The 22,245-nt window shown below is 30.7% G+C and overlaps 1 long non-coding RNA gene across 1 annotated transcript; it reads right to left on the bottom strand.

Moving 5' to 3' along the window:
* Nucleotides 1–1,215: 1,215 nt before the first annotated feature.
* On the bottom strand, nucleotides 1,216–22,234 carry LOC134712413 (uncharacterized). Its single transcript, XR_010106282.1, has 3 exons — nucleotides 22,109–22,234; nucleotides 5,495–5,691; nucleotides 1,216–2,463 (listed from the first exon to the last, which is right to left on the bottom strand). It is a non-coding gene; the product is annotated as an uncharacterized LOC134712413 (long non-coding RNA).
* Nucleotides 22,235–22,245: the final 11 nt, after the last annotated feature.

Raw genomic sequence — 22,245 nt, 5'->3', positions numbered from 1 at the left:
GATATTCGAAAAATAATTCCATTATTTCCATTGGTCAAAAATCATATACGTTTGTTTGATAATAAAGAATTTAATGAATATTTATCGATTTGAACTCCAATGTTATTTATTTTGAAAGGTCATAGTCTAGTTTTGTTTATCCTATTGCGTATTAATCGACCTACGGTCCAGTTATTTACTATAAATTCATATGCTTCCAATTATTCTGTCTCAAATGCCCACAGTCGAGTTCAAGGATAGTATCGTTCCCGACTTTAAGCAAATCATAATACATTGCGTATACCAACCGTGTTCTTTATATATATTATATAAATTTTGTTTATATTTTGTTGTTGTATTTAAATTGTTCATTATTTGTGTTAAATTGTAGGTATTTTGTTTGTTTATTCACTTTGTACATTTTGTGCACGTGTCAACCGGTGTATTCGATTCGTTGCCGTTTTTTCGTTTTTTGGTTTTTTTTAAGTGTTGCATGTAAATGTGATTAGTGAAACTGTGATATACTGCTCATTCCATTTTTTGTTGTTCTCATCTTGTTTTTTTTTCTCTTATTGTTGTATATAGATATTAAATAAATTCATTGCCCTAGATTTATCAATTTTGTACCCGTGATAGTTTTATATTCAGTGTTATTTTTTTCTAATATTTTATTCGTTTTTTTCAGTTTCATCGCCTTTAAAAGTATTTTCTGTTTGAAGAATTTACCAGTTTTACTAATTCCAGGTAAGTTTTTTTTTATTGTAAATTTAAGATGTGTAAATCTGGGGGTGTAGTATTACTATAGCCCAATAGAAAAAAACAGCGGCTGATCCAGTGAAAAAGAGGAGCTCTGGGGGGTTGCAACCCCCCTTTTTTGACGATCAGTACATTTGAATGGGGACATGTGGTTGGACCCCTCCCCATTTATTCTGGTTTACAAACCCCTACATTTTTAAAGTGGCTGGATAACATGTGCTAGCATCCACTACATGTATAGAAGTTAATGCATATTGTTTTTCTGAAAACTCTTTTTTTCATGCCTGATACAAAACTCTCCTATTTGAAGCATTGCTTACTATCTGGCATTGGCAACATACACAATAAAAATATATATATGACTATCAACATAATATCAATGATAAGTAAAGATGTGAGACATTTCATCATGTGCACTCTTGTCCTTGTTCTTATATAATTTTAATTTTCTCATATGAATTGGTCATTTCTTATGAGTAAATAAAGTATAGGTTCCTGCAGTATTTACAAGAAGATGTGTTAGGATTGTCAATTAGACAACTTGCCGTGTGGTATAATGGCCAATGAAACAACTCTCCAAAACAATTCAAAATAAAACAGAAATTAAAAACTATAGATCACTGTACGCCAGTCAAAAATTGACAAAGCCCATATCACATATAAAAAAGAAGATGTGGTATGATTGCCAATGAGACAACTATCCACAAAAGACCAAAATCACAAAGACATCAACAACTATAGGTCACCGTATGGCCTTCAACAATGAGCAAAGCCCGTACCGCATAGTCACCTATAAAACACCCTGATAACATAGTCAGCTTTCAAAGGACCAAAAATAATAATGTAAAACAATTCAAACAAGAAAACAAATGGCCAAACATAAGAACATAAAAATAACAAAAAAGGTCTGCAAGTCTACAACTCAGGGTTCATTTTACCTCAAACTGATTTATTGGATCAATAATAAATGTTCAGGTTTCATAACTTTCTTGATTTGGTAATTTTGTGAACTTATGTAAGCAGTAAGTCAATTATATTTGGTATAAAGAATGCTTGAAAAGTATACATGTAAGCCTGTTTGGTTTAATCTGAACTTTACCGCATTTTCATTGCTCATTTGGTCAATATTATTTTTCCTTGTTTGGACGACCCGACTCTTTTTTTCAGTACATGTGTATTAAACATCAGAAATGAACTACAAGAAAATGTGTGAATTCACAGATGTTGGCAGTTTCAAAACCATTGAAACAACCCCACCAAATTCAGATAAAAATATTTCCAGGAATACAGCAAACATCCAGTATAGATGTTTTGATCACATAAACATAGACAATTTATTGAAATTTCTCAGACAAAGAGAAAACTATTTAATTTCGGGAGTAGAAATTATTGTACAGATGACAGAACATAACAGTCCAATAAAGGCACACTTAGAATATTTTTTAAATTATTTAAAATATGAGTATGAAAAAATTACAAAAGAGTCTTTTTGCTTTCATAAACACGAATGTCAAAAAATTGAGTCTTTTTTACAAACACAATTCCAAAAATTTCAGACAACTTTAGAACTCCATGAAAAGTTTGTATATTCAATAAGAAGCTTAGGAACAAAATCTGAAGAAAATGTAAAAGTCATTTCTTTGGATCATATGTACATAGATTCAACATCAGCATCTGTATGTGACACTGTATTTCCATTACCGATCAATCCACAATCACACGAGCATCCTACAATGGAAGAAATTGAAAACTTTAAAAATTTAGATGAAACAATTTATATAGCCACACCATTACCTGATGAAAATGTAGATGAAACAATGTATATAGGCACACCTGATGAAAATACAGATCATATTAGTTACACAACTTCTATGGAAAATGTTGCTACAGATTTGGTTTTACCATTAAATGCTCCACAAATTCCATCTATTACAAACAGATCCATTCCTCTAGTTCATTTTGAAAACCTACCTATTTCAGCTGTAAACTGCTATTTTTTACTTCTGTCAATAACAATGCACTTTTGGAGTTGTATTAAATGGTCAATATTAAAAAAAATACATGATATAAATGACATTGAAAATATAACTCTTCCCCCAAAATCATCTAAACTAGAAAAAAAGAAGGAAATGTATTACTATGGCTGGGTTATAATGGCAGTTAGAAAAAAAGTTTGTCGAATGTCAACTACAAATTCTGAGGGCATTCACAAAAATAAAGTTTTTTCAATACTTAATGCACTTGGCACTGACAAGGCTTCTGGAGTTTTGAAGTCAGGTGGTAAAGCATTTCATTTTATGCCATATGAAAAAATATATTCTTTTTTTAAATATTTAGATTTAGCTTCCATGAAGTTGTTACATAAAGACACATTATCCCAAAAAAAACATAAATCTGTAAGAAATGCATTAGACAAGCTTGCAACATGCAAAGCACTTAGAAATCTCTTCTTTGAAGCTTTACATAAATGTAACATGAATAAAATTCAGGCAAGTAAAAGTGAAAAAATATTCATTCTTCAAGAATTAGTGGAAAAATACATGCACTCCAGGCAAAAAAATGAAATTAAGCGTTACAATTTTCAACCTAAGAAAATGAGTGCAACAACTAGAGGTTTAGTCAAAACAAAATGTTTAAAAAAAAATCGTTCATTAAGAACTGGCATACAGAGAACGTGTACCACTTCAAAAGAAAAGGAGAATATCTCATCAAAACAGACAAAACTTGATAAAAAATACATTGAATCGTCATACAAAAAAAAGCCCATAACTACAAAAGCAAAAAAAAATATACATAAAAAAACATGCACAGATATAATATCAGCTACAAATGAGAGTAATGAAATTACCCCAAAAAAATATTCTTTAGTTGATATTAAAGACAATCCTCATATCCTCATAGGATCCAAAATCAAACACAAATGGAAAATGAACAAAAAATGGGTACATTTAAATGGAGAAATAACAGGTTTAACAAACAAAAAAACAAATCCTGATGATTCAGATACTGAGGACAGGAAAAATGAACCTTGTTTTGATGTTGTTTATTTGAAATATAAAAAACAAACATACCATTATAGATTGTTGCCGGATATTGTGTCAAAAGATTTGACAATTGTTTCTTTCTCAGACAATAAATCACAATTAATTTTATAGACACTTTATATAATGAAGAAAACATCAATGAATGCAGAATAATTTAAATGCTTTCAAGTTGTGTATACTAGAACTTCAAAATAGTCATCTTATTCAAAATCTTATATTTTCCACAAAAACTGTTAACAATCTTCAGTATATATAAGCTAGCATTAAATTTAAAGAATTACAAGCAAGGAATGTGGCCGCAAAACTGCTTTTATTTTGCATGTTGATGTTTAAATAGATTCTGGATTTTTTTTTTTTGGGGGGGGGGGGGTTCAAGTGGTATTGAAATAATTTTATAAAGAGACCAATAGTAGCCTGTCATCTTTATTTGTGTTTGTACTTTCAAACATCTGTTTGTTTATTTTGGCTGACATCTCCTTTCAATAGTTATTATTTGTGTGTGCCATCATAGTCATGTTCCCAGGGGCGGATGCAGGAATTTTCGAAAGGGGGGGTGCTAACCCAGGGCAAAGGGGGGGGGGGGGGGGGTGCAAAACATATGTCCAGATACAAATGCATTGATCGGCAAAAATAAAGGGGGGGTGCGCACCCCCGGAACCCCCCCTCTGGATCCGCCACAGTGTTCCTTTGACTTTATATACTTTTATCATAGTTCACATGTTTTTAATGTGTAGCCCTTAAGAAGGAACCACACATTGCAAAGCTAGGTCAATGAAATTCAATTTGCACATTTCGTTTCTATGGAGCTTACGTACATGGGCGAACCTTCAGTTTAATATGGTTCATTGACATTCAATTACTTATTACATTCAACATACATGTAAGTTCAAGCACATTCACAACAACATGTAAACCAGATCAGAGGCATTTCAGTAAGTTCATTATTCTAAATTCAGGGGATGATAAAAATACAATCTCCTTCATGTTTTCATAATTACTCACTGAATTTGTTCTTTCATGAATATAAGAAAATGTAGTTGGATTGCCAATGAGACAAATAACCACTAGAGTTGATTCAAAGTGGATGTAAGCAACTAAAGGACGTCATTTAGCTTACAACAATTATCTAAACTTATCTATAATCAAAGATAAATGCCCTGACATGACTAACTGTGGAATACTTAAAGCCACATTTAAAAGAATGTCTGTTTCCCCTCACCAGGGTCTACCCTTTGTAAACAGACCAGGAAGGCAGGTTCTTTTTTTTTTTAAACTGGATGTGATTGTTATAGCATGTTCTCATGAATGGTTTGACTTGTCCAGTCCAGGCCACTTATCAGTTGTTTGTGCTCAATTTGAGTGTATTTATTTTGATTAGCAATCCTTCTGCTTTCAAGCACTTTCCAAAAATGGAAACAAATTATTTTCAGGAAAAAAAAAATAATTTCTATTTTTTTTTTAAATAATTTTTGACCCGGGTTGGGGGAGGGGAAACAAACATATTTTAAATTTTGGCCTAAAATGAAACCACAATTTATTTAAAAAACAACTAATTATGAAAAGTATATATATGACAAACACCAACCCTAAAACAACCACTGAATTACAGGCCCCTGACTTGGCACAGACACATCTGATTATTAACCTTTCTAATTAAGATACAATAAACTTTTTTCATTCTTTAACAGGAACATGCCAAGGAGGAATTTACTTACCAGTAGTGTCCTGAAGTTCCCACAGCTGTCCTTACTAAATTTCTTTTGCTGTATTCCCCAGTATCCAGATATAAGTGTCCCTATTAAAATATCTATTTCTGGTGCAGTTGTCAGCTCAGATGGCACTGAATATAACAGTGTTAAAGAATGGGTTTCTCATGAATTCTTTACTTGTCTTCCACCAGAAGCTGACATTTCTAAAGTAAAAATAGAAAGCAAAAGGGATTTTTTTACTGAACCTGGACGTAAGGGAAGACCCTTTTACAGAATATTACGCAATTTGAGCACATCAATTGAATATGACAGTGATGATTGTGAAACGACATCAGATTTTCTTTCACATATTTCTGAGCAGTCACCTCTTACATTGAATGAGCTGCTGCTCTATTCATTGATGAGAATATCACCCTTCAAATATTCACATTATAAAAGTGATGCATTTGCTAATTTTGTTCATGTTTTAAATAAGGTTGAAAACAATATCATAATTGAAGATGACCTTAGGGTTTTATTTATGCATTCAGAAGATATTCTGATGAAAAGATGTAACATTTTTTGTGATATCATAAAATCTTTTGTCCATGTAAATGCACATCAGCTTATCAAAGCTATGAATAAAGAAGATTTTGATGAAACTATTTTTGATGATGCTCAGATTGTTTGTGATAATTTTAAAATAAGTAAGCAGTTATGTAATCTTACTTATGAAAAGGATAATGGTTTGTTCATTTTACAGTATTCATGGCCATTAATTAGTCATATTTTTCCACTTTGGCACCAACAAATTATGAAAACTGATCAGTCCGTTTGTTTGCGGAGTTGGTCAAATGATAAATGTATTGAAATACATGCAGATATGACCTTCATAGTATTGATACATGGTCAAAAAATTGATCTGGACTGGAGTGATATGCCTGAAAAGATCATTTGTAATTCAGATATTGTCAATATTTTAAGCTTTACCGATTCATTGAAAATTTGTAAGGGATTGAAAATCTGTGATTTTACAGATGTAACCAATGAAAACATGAAAGATTCCTTTTACATAGTTAATTCCGATGTTAAAGGTGTGAAAAATGGCAATTTTCTTAAAAGTCCATCTTGTTTACATGCTACTTCTCAGATGGCCATTAATGTTTGTGTCAATTGCAATATTTTAAGAAATCATTTACACAAGAAAAGGTTTGCCAAAAAAACTCGCAACATAACACATCCCAATAAAATTAATCATAAATTTAAATCCAAAGATGAATTAGCAAAGGACTTTACTACAATTTCTACAAAGTATAGGGACTTGGAAAAGAAATTTTCAAAGCTTAAAAGTAAACTTGAACATACTGAAAAAGTGTTAAGTGGTGATGATAAAGATCTGAGAGAAATGTTTCTTAATTTACAAGATGGGTTTACAGCACTTAATGAAAAAGTAAATAACCCAATATGTTGTTGGAGTCAATGCAGTGCTGGCACTTTTGACTGTATATCTGACTTGTTAAAACACATTGACAATGCTCATTTAATGCAAGTTAATGAAAGTGTAAAAGCTCCAATTGATAAAGTCTATAGTTGTAACTGGAATCAATGTAAAAAGGTTTTTAAAAATAAAAAACTTTTGAAAAAACATGTGAAGGAGCATACAGGTGATGAAAAAGATTTCTTTCTTAAACATTTGATTGAAGATCAGGCAAAGGCTCTTGTTACACCTGCAAAGCAAATGAAATGGCACCCATCTGTTATAAAGTACTGTCTTGCTAACTATAAATCAAAACAACAGTATAATGATTTATCAAAGTCTGGATTTTTGAAACTTCCATCTGGGAGATTATTGAGATATTATCGCAATTTCGATAAACAAAATTCTGGTTGGAATTGCGAAAATGTTGAAACAATGGCACAACTTTCTGAAAATTGTAATCGATCACTGCAGAGTAAACTGGGTGCTCTTGTTTTTGATGAAATGAAAATTAAGGAAGGGCTTGTATGGGCAGCTGAAACAAATGAATTGTTAGGATTTACAGATATCAATAGCTCAAAAGATGGAGAAGAAGAAAATATTGCTTCAAACATTTTACAATTTTTCTTTAAAAGTTTATTTTCAAATTTTAATTATCCATGTGCATATATAGCTGTAAAAAATCTTACTAGTTTTCAAATCAGCTCAGCTTTTTGGGAAGGAGTTTCTTTGCTTAATAAGTTTGGGTTTAACATTCTGCTCAGCATATGTGATGGGGCCTCAGAAAATAGAAAATTTATCACAACTAATACTGCAACTGTTCCTGGAAATCCCAAGGAAAAACATTTTTGTATCAACCCATATACTAATGGTCCTTTATATTTCATGTCAGATCCACCTCATCTAATCAAAAAGTTGAGGAATAACATACATACTAGTGGCCATCATGAGGTTCATAAAAGGAAAGTGTGGTTTGATGAAAAAGAGATCATTTGGGAGCATTTTGTTTCTGTTTATAAAAGAGAAATTTTAAGGGCAGTGCCACTTACAAAATTAAATCCAGATGCAGTTTACCTGAATAATTTCTCTAAAATGAGAGTTAATCTTGCCGTACATGCCTTAAGTGAAGAAGTTGCAAATGAAATGGAACAAAATGAAAATGAGGCAACAAAATCCACACAAACATATATTAGGAAAAGTTGCTTATTATTCCATATTTTTAATAGTGAGACTCCTATAAATAGTGATAGTGATCCACGTATTAAACAGCTTGCTGATATAAGAGATTGGTTCACAAAATGGGAAAATGACCTTGAAAATAGATTTATTATGCCAAGTGAAATTCAAAAACACCACATTTCTTGGCAAACAAGGCAAGATGTGCATTTAACAATATCTGCATTCATTGACTTGATAAAATATATATCTTCAGAACAGTTTCAAACAATGTACCCATCAAAACCATACATAATACCCAAAAAGCTAAGTCAAGATATTGTTGAATCATGGTTTTCTCAGCAACGTTCAAGCTGTGGTGGTAGTCGTGAACCAACAGTTATGCAATATGGTTACAACTGCACAAAACTCTTATCTCTGAAAAGAGCTAGTACTGATATTGACAATACAAGTTATGGCCATGCTAGTATTCAGGATATAAACAGTGAGGATAAAAAGTTGAAGATAAAAAAAAACACCAAAAAACACAAACTTTATTGGCCACTTGACTTGTGAGATTATGTACATTTTTGTACTACATATTATTTTCCACAGTACATTTATATTTTTTTTACAGAATGAATTATGTATATGCCAGCAGCAGAGGAGCTGGTTTGTGTGTTGAGGGAGCCAGTATAAAAGTTTTTCCTGGTGCTATGATTTACCAACTAGGTGAGCAGGCCTATGCTGACCTTGAACATAAACCAGGAAAAAAGGTGGTTTATTTTGTTTGTGGAATTACAAATATCACCACATATAAAAAAGAGGATAATTATTCAGAGACAATTTTTAGTGACAAAAATGCACTTTTCAATTTTCAATCAATTGTACAAAATGTAAAAAGACTATTGTCACGCATTAATGTGGTCTGCATCTTTGCTACAGTTCCAGGCATGAGTATAAAGGATTGGAACAACATAAGGTTGTACCAAAATAAAACAACTCATTTACTGTATACATCACAATATGCAGAGATGCAGACCAAATTACATGAATGCCTTCAAGAAATTAATAAATTTCTCATTCAAATTAATGGTGATGAGGGGGTATGCACTCCACAACTTGCTTCCACAGTTAATCGTGTTAAACACGGAAAAACTAATTTTTTCTACAACAAGTTTGTTGATGGAGTGCATGCCTCTGAAAGTTTAAAGGTAAAATGGTGTGCAATTTTACAAAAGTGTATTGAGGCTAACACACCATTATTCCTACAGTCTAATGATAGGAATGTTGCTGTGCCAATGGAGAGAGTAATCAATATGAACTCTGGTGTGCTTTCAGTCACAGTCCAGAATCATTTTAACCTTTCCATTGTTTGCAAAAAATGACTTTCATTTTTTCAGCTATGATACAAATATAGTTTCTGTGATAACTTGTAAATAAAACATTGAATTAATCTAATCAAATCATCCCCATGAAAACCATTGTAATAAAACATTGACTTAATTTATTTGCTATCTGTGATATTTGATAGAACAAAACTTGTGATAACTGTACATAGTTTTAACATCATCTTTCCCTGACAGTATTATTTTTTTTGTGTATAAATATTTGTGTATTGCTACTACTTATTTTTATTATTTTGTGTATTGCTACTGCAGTCACAATCCTCTGCTTATTTTTATTATTTTGTGTATTGCTACTGCAGTCACAGTCCTCTGCTTATTTTTATTATTTTGTGTATTGCTACTGCAGTCACAATCCTCTGCTTATTTTTATTATTTTGTGTATTGCTACTGCAGTCACAGTTATCTGCTTATTTTAATTATTTTGTGTATTGCTACTGCAGTCACAATCCTCTGCTTATTTTAATTATTTTGTGTATTGCTACTGCAGTCACAATCCTCTGCTTATTTTTATTATTTTGTGTATTGCTACTGCAGTCACAGTTATCTGCTTATTTTAATTATTTTGTGTATTGCTACTGCAGTCACAGTTATCTGCTATTTTAATTATTTTGTGTATTGCTACTGCAGTCACAGTTATCTGCTATTTTAATTATTTTGTGTATTGCTACTGCAGTCACAGTTATCTGCTATTTTAATTATTTTGTGTATTGCTACTGCAGTCACAGTTATCTGCTATTTTAATTATTTTGTGTATTGCTACTGCAGTCACAGTTATCTGCTATTTTAATTATTTTGTGTATTGCTACTGCAGTCACAGTTATCTGCTATTTTAATTATTTTGTGTATTGCTACTGCAGTCACAGTCCTCTGCTTATTTTTATTATTTTGTGTATTGCTACTGCAGTCACAGTTATCTGCTTATTTTAATTATTTTGTGTATTGCTACTGCAGTCACAGTTATCTGCTTATTTTAATTATTTTGTGTATTGCTACTGCAGTCACAATCCTCTGCTTATTTTAATTATTTTGTGTATTGCTACTGCAGTCACAATCCTCTGCTTATTTTTATTATTTTGTGTATTGCTACTGCAGTCACAGTTATCTGCTTATTTTAATTATTTTGTGTATTGCTACTGCAGTCACAATCCTCTGCTTATTTTAATTATTTTGTGTATTGCTACTGCAGTCACAATCCTCTGCTTATTTTAATTATTTTGTGTATTGCTACTGCAGTCACAGTTATCTGCTTATTTTAATTATTTTGTGTATTGCTACTGCAGTCACAGTTATCTGCTATTTTAATTATTTTGTGTATTGCTACTGCAGTCACAGTCCTCTGCTTATTTTTATTATTTTGTGTATTGCTACTGCAGTCACAGTTATCTGCTATTTTAATTATTTTGTGTATTGCTACTGCAGTCACAGTCCTCTGCTTATTTTTATTATTTTGTGTATTGCTACTGCAGTCACAGTTATCTGCTTATTTTAATTATTTTGTGTATTGCTACTGCAGTCACAATCCTCTGCTTATTTTAATTATTTTGTGTATTGCTACTGCAGTCACAATCCTCTGCTTATTTTAATTATTTTGTGTATTGCTACTGCAGTCACAGTTATCTGCTTATTTTAATTATTTTGTGTATTGCTACTGCAGTCACAGTTATCTGCTATTTTAATTATTTTGTGTATTGCTACTGCAGTCACAGTCCTCTGCTTATTTTTATTATTTTGTGTATTGCTACTGCAGTCACAGTTATCTGCTATTTTAATTATTTTGTGTATTGCTACTGCAGTCACAGTTATCTGCTATTTTAATTATTTTGTGTATTGCTACTGCAGTCACAGTTATCTGCTATTTTAATTATTTTGTGTATTGCTACTGCAGTCACAGTTATCTGCTATTTTAATTATTTTGTGTATTGCTACTGCAGTCACAGTCCTCTGCTTATTTTTATTATTTTGTGTATTGCTACTGCAGTCACAGTTATCTGCTTATTTTAATTATTTTGTGTATTGCTACTGCAGTCACAGTTATCTGCTTATTTTAATTATTTTGTGTATTGCTACTGCAGTCACAATCCTCTGCTTATTTTAATTATTTTGTGTATTGCTACTGCAGTCACAATCCTCTGCTTATTTTTATTATTTTGTGTATTGCTACTGCAGTCACAGTTATCTGCTTATTTTAATTATTTTGTGTATTGCTACTGCAGTCACAATCCTCTGCTTATTTTAATTATTTTGTGTATTGCTACTGCAGTCACAATCCTCTGCTTATTTTAATTATTTTGTGTATTGCTACTGCAGTCACAGTTATCTGCTTATTTTAATTATTTTGTGTATTGCTACTGCAGTCACAGTTATCTGCTATTTTAATTATTTTGTGTATTGCTACTGCAGTCACAGTCCTCTGCTTATTTTTATTATTTTGTGTATTGCTACTGCAGTCACAGTTATCTGCTATTTTAATTATTTTGTGTATTGCTACTGCAGTCACAGTCCTCTGCTTATTTTTATTATTTTGTGTATTGCTACTGCAGTCACAGTTATCTGCTTATTTTAATTATTTTGTGTATTGCTACTGCAGTCACAATCCTCTGCTTATTTTAATTATTTTGTGTATTGCTACTGCAGTCACAATCCTCTGCTTATTTTAATTATTTTGTGTATTGCTACTGCAGTCACAGTTATCTGCTTATTTTAATTATTTTGTGTATTGCTACTGCAGTCACAGTTATCTGCTATTTTAATTATTTTGTGTATTGCTACTGCAGTCACAGTCCTCTGCTTATTTTTATTATTTTGTGTATTGCTACTGCAGTCACAGTTATCTGCTATTTTAATTATTTTGTGTATTGCTACTGCAGTCACAGTTATCTGCTATTTTAATTATTTTGTGTATTGCTACTGCAGTCACAGTCCTCTGCTTATTTTTATTATTTTGTGTATTGCTACTGCAGTCACAATCCTCTGCTTATTTTTATTATTTTGTGTATTGCTACTGCAGTCACAGTTATCTGCTTATTTTAATTATTTTGTGTATTGCTACTGCAGTCACAATCCTCTGCTTATTTTAATTATTTTGTGTATTGCTACTGCAGTCACAATCCTCTGCTTATTTTTATTATTTTGTGTATTGCTACTGCAGTCACAGTTATCTGCTTATTTTAATTATTTTGTGTATTGCTACTGCAGTCACAGTTATCTGCTATTTTAATTATTTTGTGTATTGCTACTGCAGTCACAGTTATCTGCTATTTTAATTATTTTGTGTATTGCTACTGCAGTCACAGTTATCTGCTATTTTAATTATTTTGTGTATTGCTACTGCAGTCACAGTTATCTGCTATTTTAATTATTTTGTGTATTGCTACTGCAGTCACAGTTATCTGCTATTTTAATTATTTTGTGTATTGCTACTGCAGTCACAGTTATCTGCTATTTTAATTATTTTGTGTATTGCTACTGCAGTCACAGTCCTCTGCTTATTTTTATTATTTTGTGTATTGCTACTGCAGTCACAGTTATCTGCTTATTTTAATTATTTTGTGTATTGCTACTGCAGTCACAGTTATCTGCTTATTTTAATTATTTTGTGTATTGCTACTGCAGTCACAATCCTCTGCTTATTTTAATTATTTTGTGTATTGCTACTGCAGTCACAATCCTCTGCTTATTTTTATTATTTTGTGTATTGCTACTGCAGTCACAGTTATCTGCTTATTTTAATTATTTTGTGTATTGCTACTGCAGTCACAATCCTCTGCTTATTTTAATTATTTTGTGTATTGCTACTGCAGTCACAATCCTCTGCTTATTTTAATTATTTTGTGTATTGCTACTGCAGTCACAGTTATCTGCTTATTTTAATTATTTTGTGTATTGCTACTGCAGTCACAGTTATCTGCTATTTTAATTATTTTGTGTATTGCTACTGCAGTCACAGTCCTCTGCTTATTTTTATTATTTTGTGTATTGCTACTGCAGTCACAGTTATCTGCTATTTTAATTATTTTGTGTATTGCTACTGCAGTCACAGTCCTCTGCTTATTTTTATTATTTTGTGTATTGCTACTGCAGTCACAGTTATCTGCTTATTTTAATTATTTTGTGTATTGCTACTGCAGTCACAATCCTCTGCTTATTTTAATTATTTTGTGTATTGCTACTGCAGTCACAATCCTCTGCTTATTTTAATTATTTTGTGTATTGCTACTGCAGTCACAGTTATCTGCTTATTTTAATTATTTTGTGTATTGCTACTGCAGTCACAGTTATCTGCTATTTTAATTATTTTGTGTATTGCTACTGCAGTCACAGTCCTCTGCTTATTTTTATTATTTTGTGTATTGCTACTGCAGTCACAGTTATCTGCTATTTTAATTATTTTGTGTATTGCTACTGCAGTCACAGTCCTCTGCTTATTTTTATTATTTTGTGTATTGCTACTGCAGTCACAGTTATCTGCTATTTTAATTATTTTGTGTATTGCTACTGCAGTCACAATCCTCTGCTTATTTTTATTATTTTGTGTATTGCAACTTCAGACACATTCTGCAATTTTTCCATAGATTAAATGTCTTCTGCTATACTACAATACTGGCAATCATTACCTGTTGCCCAATCCAATTCAATATATAAAAACTGTTTAAATTAAAGGGTCTTATTATGATTTACATTTGTATAAATGACGTTCTTCCATCCGTCTGTCCTTATGTCAGTTTTCACCATGTTCGACAAAAATTTATTTTCAAGAAACTTTGAAGAGTAGTTTTAAATGTTTATAAAAACGTGCATTTTCTTTTCCTTTTTAGAAATATTATTTATGACATGGAAAAGTTACTTAACTTTTGATCTCTTACAAAAAAAATGCGAAGGGCGTATCATTAACTTTGGTGCCACTGATTCATATGTTTATTCAATATATTATATTTTATACTTGTACTGCAGTCATTGTGTGCTTTCAATTTTGCTATTTTATGCACTCCTACTTAAGTCACAATCTCTTCAATTTTATAACATGTATAATGTCATTTGTAACATGATTTTACAATTTAATTATAGCGTGTACTGCTACTGCAGTCACATCAGTTTTTAATCTAATATGTTGTGCACTGACAGCTTCTACAGTAACAATTCTCTGCATGTTTTCTTCTTAAATATTTCATTAATTTTTCTTTTACATGTAAAATAATAACATTCTTTTTCTTTTTAGTGGAAAATATACCATGCACTTTTATTTAAAAAAAATATATATACATTGATTGAATCTGGGGTACTGTAATAATGTTTTTATTACAAGATTTTACTTCACTCATAAGCAAATTCAATAAAACATTTTTATTTATACTATTAAAATTCAGGTGAAGGTCTGTACTAATTAGACAAATTTACTTAATGGTTTAAGTTATAATTTTGTCACTACATGTACCAATATAAAAGTGATTAACTTTGCATATATATATACAAACACTCATTAAGGACCTAAATTACTATTTATGCATTTATTGATACTAAAAGATCATGCATGTTATAATCTTGCATTTTTGTTCATTTCTACCATTTCCTTTTCAAGAAGATTATTTCATATTTAACCATTTTGCATAATACACATGAATACATGTAACACGTTCACTACATACAGTTATAGTTCTTTTCACAATATTAACAGAGGGGAATTTGTTACATATTTTAATAGACATGATAAAAGATGCCACTTTGGTTAATCTACATAGATATTTTGATGACTCATTATTTCTATATATTGGAATCACCATCATTATAAAAATTATCTGTTTATGATGCAATTAAAATGTTATTTCTTAGTTTTAGCATGTTTAGAGTCCAGTGGAAAACACAACAAGTAGTGAAATAATTATTTAAATCCTGTGATATAATGAAGCCAAAAACGTTCAACTGCAGTCAACAAATTCCCCCTGTGGTATACTTTCTTTGAATTTGTAATAATGTAAGAATCAATGATATGTATACCACTGGGGGTTAAAAAACGACAAGAGGACCATAGAGGACCAGGTGTTATCACATGTAACTGGCCAAGTGTTATTCTGCATATATATTGAAGAAGAATTAACATTGTTCAAGAATCACCATGACTAAAGATTGGGTAAAATGAACAAGAAGAAATAATTGACAATTCAAAAATATTAAATAACCCATGTACAGACTCCAGAACTAATTTCTTGTGCAAAGGTAAAATGCAGATATGGTCACCATACATGTATATGCTATAGTTATCAAGTCAATACACCAAGATATTACCATGATTACTATACTGTCAACTGTTTAGGAAAAAGATAATTCAAAGAACCTTTTCAAATCAATGACCTTTATACTCAGGGTCAACATAATTATAAAATATCAAGAATAAAGTTAATGATTTATATCTGTTTTTGTTGATGATTTTGCCTTGCTATTGTTTTTTTCTTGTTTTCATTTCTTGATCTAGCATAGTTTCTGCTAAAACTATATATACATATATAGGGAGATGTGGAATGAGTGATAATGAGACAACTCTCCATCCAAATTTCAATTTAAAAAAGTAAACCGTTATAGGTCTATGTACGGCCTACATCATAAAGCCTTGGCTCACATCAGACAACAAGCTTTGAAGATATATACACAATGTATATAGATAAGTCATTAGATGGTTGGTTTCCCTCTTGGAATAATTTTACATTAGTCATTTTTGGTACCCTTACTAGCTTGCTGTTCATTGTGAGCCAAGCTTAACTTCCATGTTAGAGACCTAACTAAAGGTTTTGAAATATTTGGTTATGGCAATCTAAGTTACAAAAGGAACTTAAACTTTAATTCTGTATTAATAAAAGGAGGATTAGTAGATAACGATCAAAATTCAACTTGATCTGTATTTCATCGTAAAAAGCCTTGTACATTTGTTTTCAAGTTTCATAATATTTGGTTTAGACAAACTTTACTTAGAGAATAAAAACTAATTTTATGTCAATTTTTCTATTTATAAAGGGGCATAGAGACTCTCACCACCAAACTCAAAATTGTATATCTGTGTTTTGTGGTAATAAGCATTGTGTTCAAGTTTCATGAGCTTTGGATGAAGCAAACACAAGTGACAGAAAATGGAAAGTAGAAGTTTACCATTTTTCTCATTGTCAAATAATACGACATAACTGGAGAATTATTAAAGTGCCCCACTAAATTTGAACTATATCTATATTTTGTGGTAATAAGAATTGTGTATAATTTCACAATGGAAACTGTAAGTTACACAATGAAACTAAATTTATTTCATTTTTTTCATTCTTAAAGGGGTATAACCATGATAACTTAAGCATTGTGTATAAGTTTCATAACATTTTGTCATTAAGGCAAACTCAAGATAGAGAACAGAAGACATTTTTTTAAGTGCATATGCAGGTATAGATGAACAAAGGTCAGTCTATTCCCCCCTCCTCTAAGACAGGGGCATAAAGATTGGTTAAAAATAATCAAATAATATACATGGACAAGAACTTTTACCCTTTAGTTTTTGGTTTGATGTCCTATCTGTATATCTTGTAAAGCCAGAATAGAATTGTAAATGTTTGCTATTTGAAGTTGCTCATTATCTTTTTAAAAAAATTAAAAACATATGAAAATAAACTGTTGAAAGTGAGATATGTGTTGCCTATTTGCTAAATTGCCTTAAATTTAGAAAAAATACTTGACTATGATATAGTCATTTGGGAATAAAACTGCTTGACAAACTGATATATAAAAATTATTGTAACTTAATACAAGGTATCAATTGTGGTATATTGTAAGTACTGTATTTCTTATCAATACAACTTGATGAGAAAAACTTCACATAGAAAATTGCTAATTAATTAAATGTCAAAGGGGACAGACAAGTTTTGTAATGCTTAGTGGTGTAGTTTAAAAAAAAATGTTAGTATTCATAAATCCGAAATAAAGTTTGACATAAAGTTGATAAAAAACATCAACAGTACTTCAAATAGCTTCCTTTGCAATCTATCTGCCATGAAGACCAACTGCACATTAAGCTGAATGGGAATTATCAAAAGTGCACAATTAAAGTGCATAAGGGTACGTCTTTCAAAAGACTTAATGAATGGCAGGCATACTATAAACCAAGAAGCAAATTATAACAGTTTTACATTAAAAGACCAAATTAATAATAATGATGCATGAAAAATTTTAGTACTTTTACCATGTTTAACCCAAAATATGATTGACCTACCACTTGGGGTTCATCACAAACTAAACATAATAACATGCAAATAATGCGTTGCTTTTTGTCCTGTCAAGCGATACAAAATCATGTACATAGCAAAAGATTTTTATGAGTGTACACCAAATATATTTGATGTATTCAATAGAGTATGAGAAAAGTGAGAATGTGCACCTTGTAACAATCATTTAATAAAACTGAGAATGGAAATGGGGAATGTGTCAAAGAGACAACAACCCAACCAAATAAAAAACAACAGCAGAAGGTCACCAACAGGTCTTCAATGTAGCGAGAAATTCCTGCAAGACACAAAAAATAAGACCTATTGTATAGAGTATGAAAAAGTCCAAAACCAAAAAAATGAACGAATAGCCACTGAACATTAACTAGAGGCTCTAAAGAGCCTGTGTCGCTCACCTTGGTATATATACAATGTATGTGAATATTAAACAAAGGAAGCAGCTGGATTCATGACAAAATTGTGTTTTGGTGATGGTGATGTGTTTGTAAATCTTACTTTACTAAACAGTCTTGCTGCTTACAATTATCTTTATCTATAATGAACTTATCCCAGTAGTATCAGTTAAAATGTAAATAAAAATTTACCAGTTTTATGAAAATTGTTAAAAATTGACTATAAAGGACAATAACTCCAAAGGGGGTCAATTGACCATTTCGGTCATGTTGACTTATTTGTAAATCTTACTTTGCTGAACATTATAATAATATTCAAGATAATAACCAAAAACAGCAAAATTTCATTAAAATTACCAATTCACGGGCAGTAACCCAACAACAGGTTGTCAGATTCATCTGAAAATTACAGAGCAGATAGATATTGATCTGATGAACAACTTTACCCCGTGTCAGATTTGCTCTAAATGCTTTGGTTTTTGAGATATAAGCCAAAAACTGCATTTTACCCCTATGTTCTATTTTAGCCATGGTGGTCATCTTGGTTGGTTGACCGAGTCAGGCCACACATTTTTTAAACTAGATACATCAAAGATGATTGTTGCCAAGTTTGGATTAATTTGGTCCATTAGTTTCAGAGGAGAAGATTTTTGTAAAAGCTAACGACGACGGATGACGACGCCGGACACCAAGTGATGGGAAAAGCTCACTTGGCCCTTTGGGCCAGGTGACCTAAAAATGAAGTCAAGGTCAGATGACACCTGAAGGATGGAAATGTACACCTTACAATAATTACATGTATCAGATATAAATGTAGTAGACCTATTGCTTAAGTTATGTCATATTGGACTTGAAAACCCAAACTTAACCTTGTTTAATGATATGTGAAATGAGGTAAAGGTCAAGTGACACTAGTCTGATAGAGATGAGGACCGTGAAAGGTACACACATTCAAATATACATTGTAGTTATCCCATAACTTACAATAAGAGAAAAATTGATGAATATTAAAATTTACTTATTTTTCCCAAGTAGTTATTGAAATATGAAACGAATTAATAGAATTTACTGACATACATGTACATGACATATGAGAGACAGAACTTTCATAACAATAAGACATCTATGTTCAAAGGATGAATGATCCAGGTATTCTTCCTTCTAAAATATGAAGCTTTTACGAACTTTAAAGATAAGTTCACTGTGGCAGCCACATCACTATCCATATTTAGATATTTATGTGACTAGAATAGCAGGTTTTTAAAAAAAAAGTCAAAAAGGTTTAAAATCATTAGATTGATAAATATCAGAATCATATTTGGAAAAAAAGAAGGATTTGGTTTGGCATATATGTATTACCTTGTAATAAAAATGAAGTAATGTACATGTATAATATGAAAAACAAGTTGTTAAAGAAATTTATTTTGGTTAATCATGTTTTACTTATAGAATTTAGATACAATGGTTTGAAAACCAACTTATTTTTGCGTTTTATCCTTTCTTGTCTACCTCGCAGCTATTTACTTCATGTATTTTAATAAGAAAAGATCAAACTTATACATATTGGCGCCAATTTAAATTCTCTTTATTTTTTCTTCTCAATAGAGTCAACAAAAAAAATTTTGTTTTTTGAAAAATTAGTTGGTTTACAGTAATTACTGCAAAATTTATGCCAATAAAATAAATAGCTGTGCCATGAGGGCATGATACACCCTTCCTCTGGTGTGTGAAGTTTCATGCAATAATCATAAATTCTGAGATACAGAATGCATTTGAATAAAAATCTTTTTTTACCAAAAAATTAATAACTGTAAAATAAAATTTTGAATCATCACAAAAAAGTATACAGATATTTTGATTAATATCACTAAAAAGTAAGTAAATTTGCACTAATCATAAATTGTTTTTGAGATGCAGCGTAACATTTAAAGAAAAAACACCCTATTTTAGATATAAAGTCCTGTTACTCAAAAAGTTAAAATCCTTTTTTCCTTAAAACTTTGACAGGTGTATAGAAACCTGTACACATTTTTCATATTTGTCATTTTTAACAATTTTTGTATATATAGAAGTCGTACCTTTAATTTATAAAAGTTTATGTTTGTATAAATGTACAAGTACACCTGTACACTGACTAGTGTTATAAAATAAATCAATGTAGAATTATGGTATACTACTATCTTGAATAGTACAATCCCAGTACAATATGGATCTAGTTATTTGCCCCAATGTGCTAATTTGGGGACAGATTTGCAAGTTTATGGTTAGACTGTCTGTATATTTATATAAAGAAAACTTGACGATTTATTGTATTATTCAAAATATTACAATTATCATTCTTTGTTGTTTTTAAAATCATTTTTTCAATTGATCCATTTAAGGGAAGATAAAGTTCTGTTTTAGTATAAAAATTATAGTGGACTAAAAGGTATTTTTTTTTATTTTTACTTTTAGTAAGAAAACAAGTTTGGTGACATAATTTTTTATTTTTATTTTATTTAAACATATAATAAAACCTATCATGCCTATCTTCTCACAATTTATTTAACAATTCTATCTGAGAGATTTTTTTCTATGCACACAAATTTATAAGTTTTTTCATGTACAAAGTAACCAAATTTAGGCAATTTTCAAAAACTCATAGCTTGAAAGATAGCACAGTGACCCATTCTTTATATTATATTTCAAAATTCTCTCTTAAAAAGTATATATTTATGATCTTCATCAATCAAGTACATTGTGTACATTACTGGATTTACAAAAATACATTGTATATACGCCCATTTCTACTTCATTGTACTTGAAAATATGATATCACAATTATAATCAAAACTACATTTTGTAGATTGAATATGGAATAAGAAATTATTCTCTAACTACATTTTCTATGCTTTGTTGCAGAATATAAACATGTATCTGTCTATAATATTCATAAGGTTTACCCACAAAATTTTATTTTTCAATCATAATTAAGAAAAATCTAAAGTTCTGGTTGTTGAATGATTGTTTTAAGACACCTTCAGACCACACGATTTAGGATGAAACAAAAATATGACAGAAAACCAACTGTTATAGAGATAAAAAAGTAACTGATTAATGGCATATTAAGCAAAGCTAAACCTTCAAATTGTTAAATTTCATATAATAATGGTGTTGATAAAAATACAATTCATGTGGTAATATCAATTGTCACACATCAGGGGAGGATTTAAAAAGGGGCTTCCCAATCCAGGAAAAAAGGGGGGGATCAAACTATATTTTCGCATTCATATGCACCAATTGTCAAAAAAGGGGGGGGGGGGGTGCAACCGTTGAACCGTCCGCTTGCTCAGTCACTGCACATGTGCACCCTATTTACATATACAAATGAATCTTAATTTCTAATGCTTACAGTATTAAATTTTCTTTTAACCATGGATTACCAAGATTTTAATATTAAGAGATAAGTATCAAAAATTTAATATGCATGTACATGTATGATGTATAAACTTCCAATCAATAAATAATAATTCTGAAATTTGGAATATAAATCACTCTTCAAATGATATCTGTAAATAACTGTAGGAACTATTTCATATTCCTTTGCATATTCATTAAATATCAAAAAGGTAAACACTGTGTGGTGAGGCGTATTATTTGCATATCAATAGAACAACAACATGCAACTGCAAACTCGTTATCTTAATAACCGATTTTTAATTTTGTCGTTCCATATCGATTAGCATAACTTTATACAACATGTGTAGTTGATATCATGTACAAATATGAAATAGTTAATGTTTGAATGTCATTTTCTTGAAAAAAATTGAAATCGCAAGTACCTTGCGATTTCCTTTCAATAATTTTCTAAAGCACAACTTTTTGATCGTCTGATTTAGATAGTTATTTCGGTGCGATTATTATTGTCATATAGATAGATCGCAAGCTCATGTTCTTAAAATATTATTTGGCTGACTTACTTGTCATTCTGATATATACGATCCGCTAAATCAACCTTTTCTTAAACAGGAAAAGAACTTTCTTAGCATCAAGATGGCGCTTCCATTAGAGTAATAGAGTCGTTTCCCCTGACTGACAATATTTTTTTCTGCCACCC

Source organism: Mytilus trossulus, chromosome 3 (genome assembly GCF_036588685.1).
Source record: "Mytilus trossulus isolate FHL-02 chromosome 3, PNRI_Mtr1.1.1.hap1, whole genome shotgun sequence".
Taxonomy (NCBI): Eukaryota; Metazoa; Mollusca; class Bivalvia; order Mytilida; family Mytilidae; genus Mytilus; species Mytilus trossulus.
Note: the sequence above shows the minus strand (reverse complement) of the source record. Positions and strands in the feature narration are given on the sequence as shown.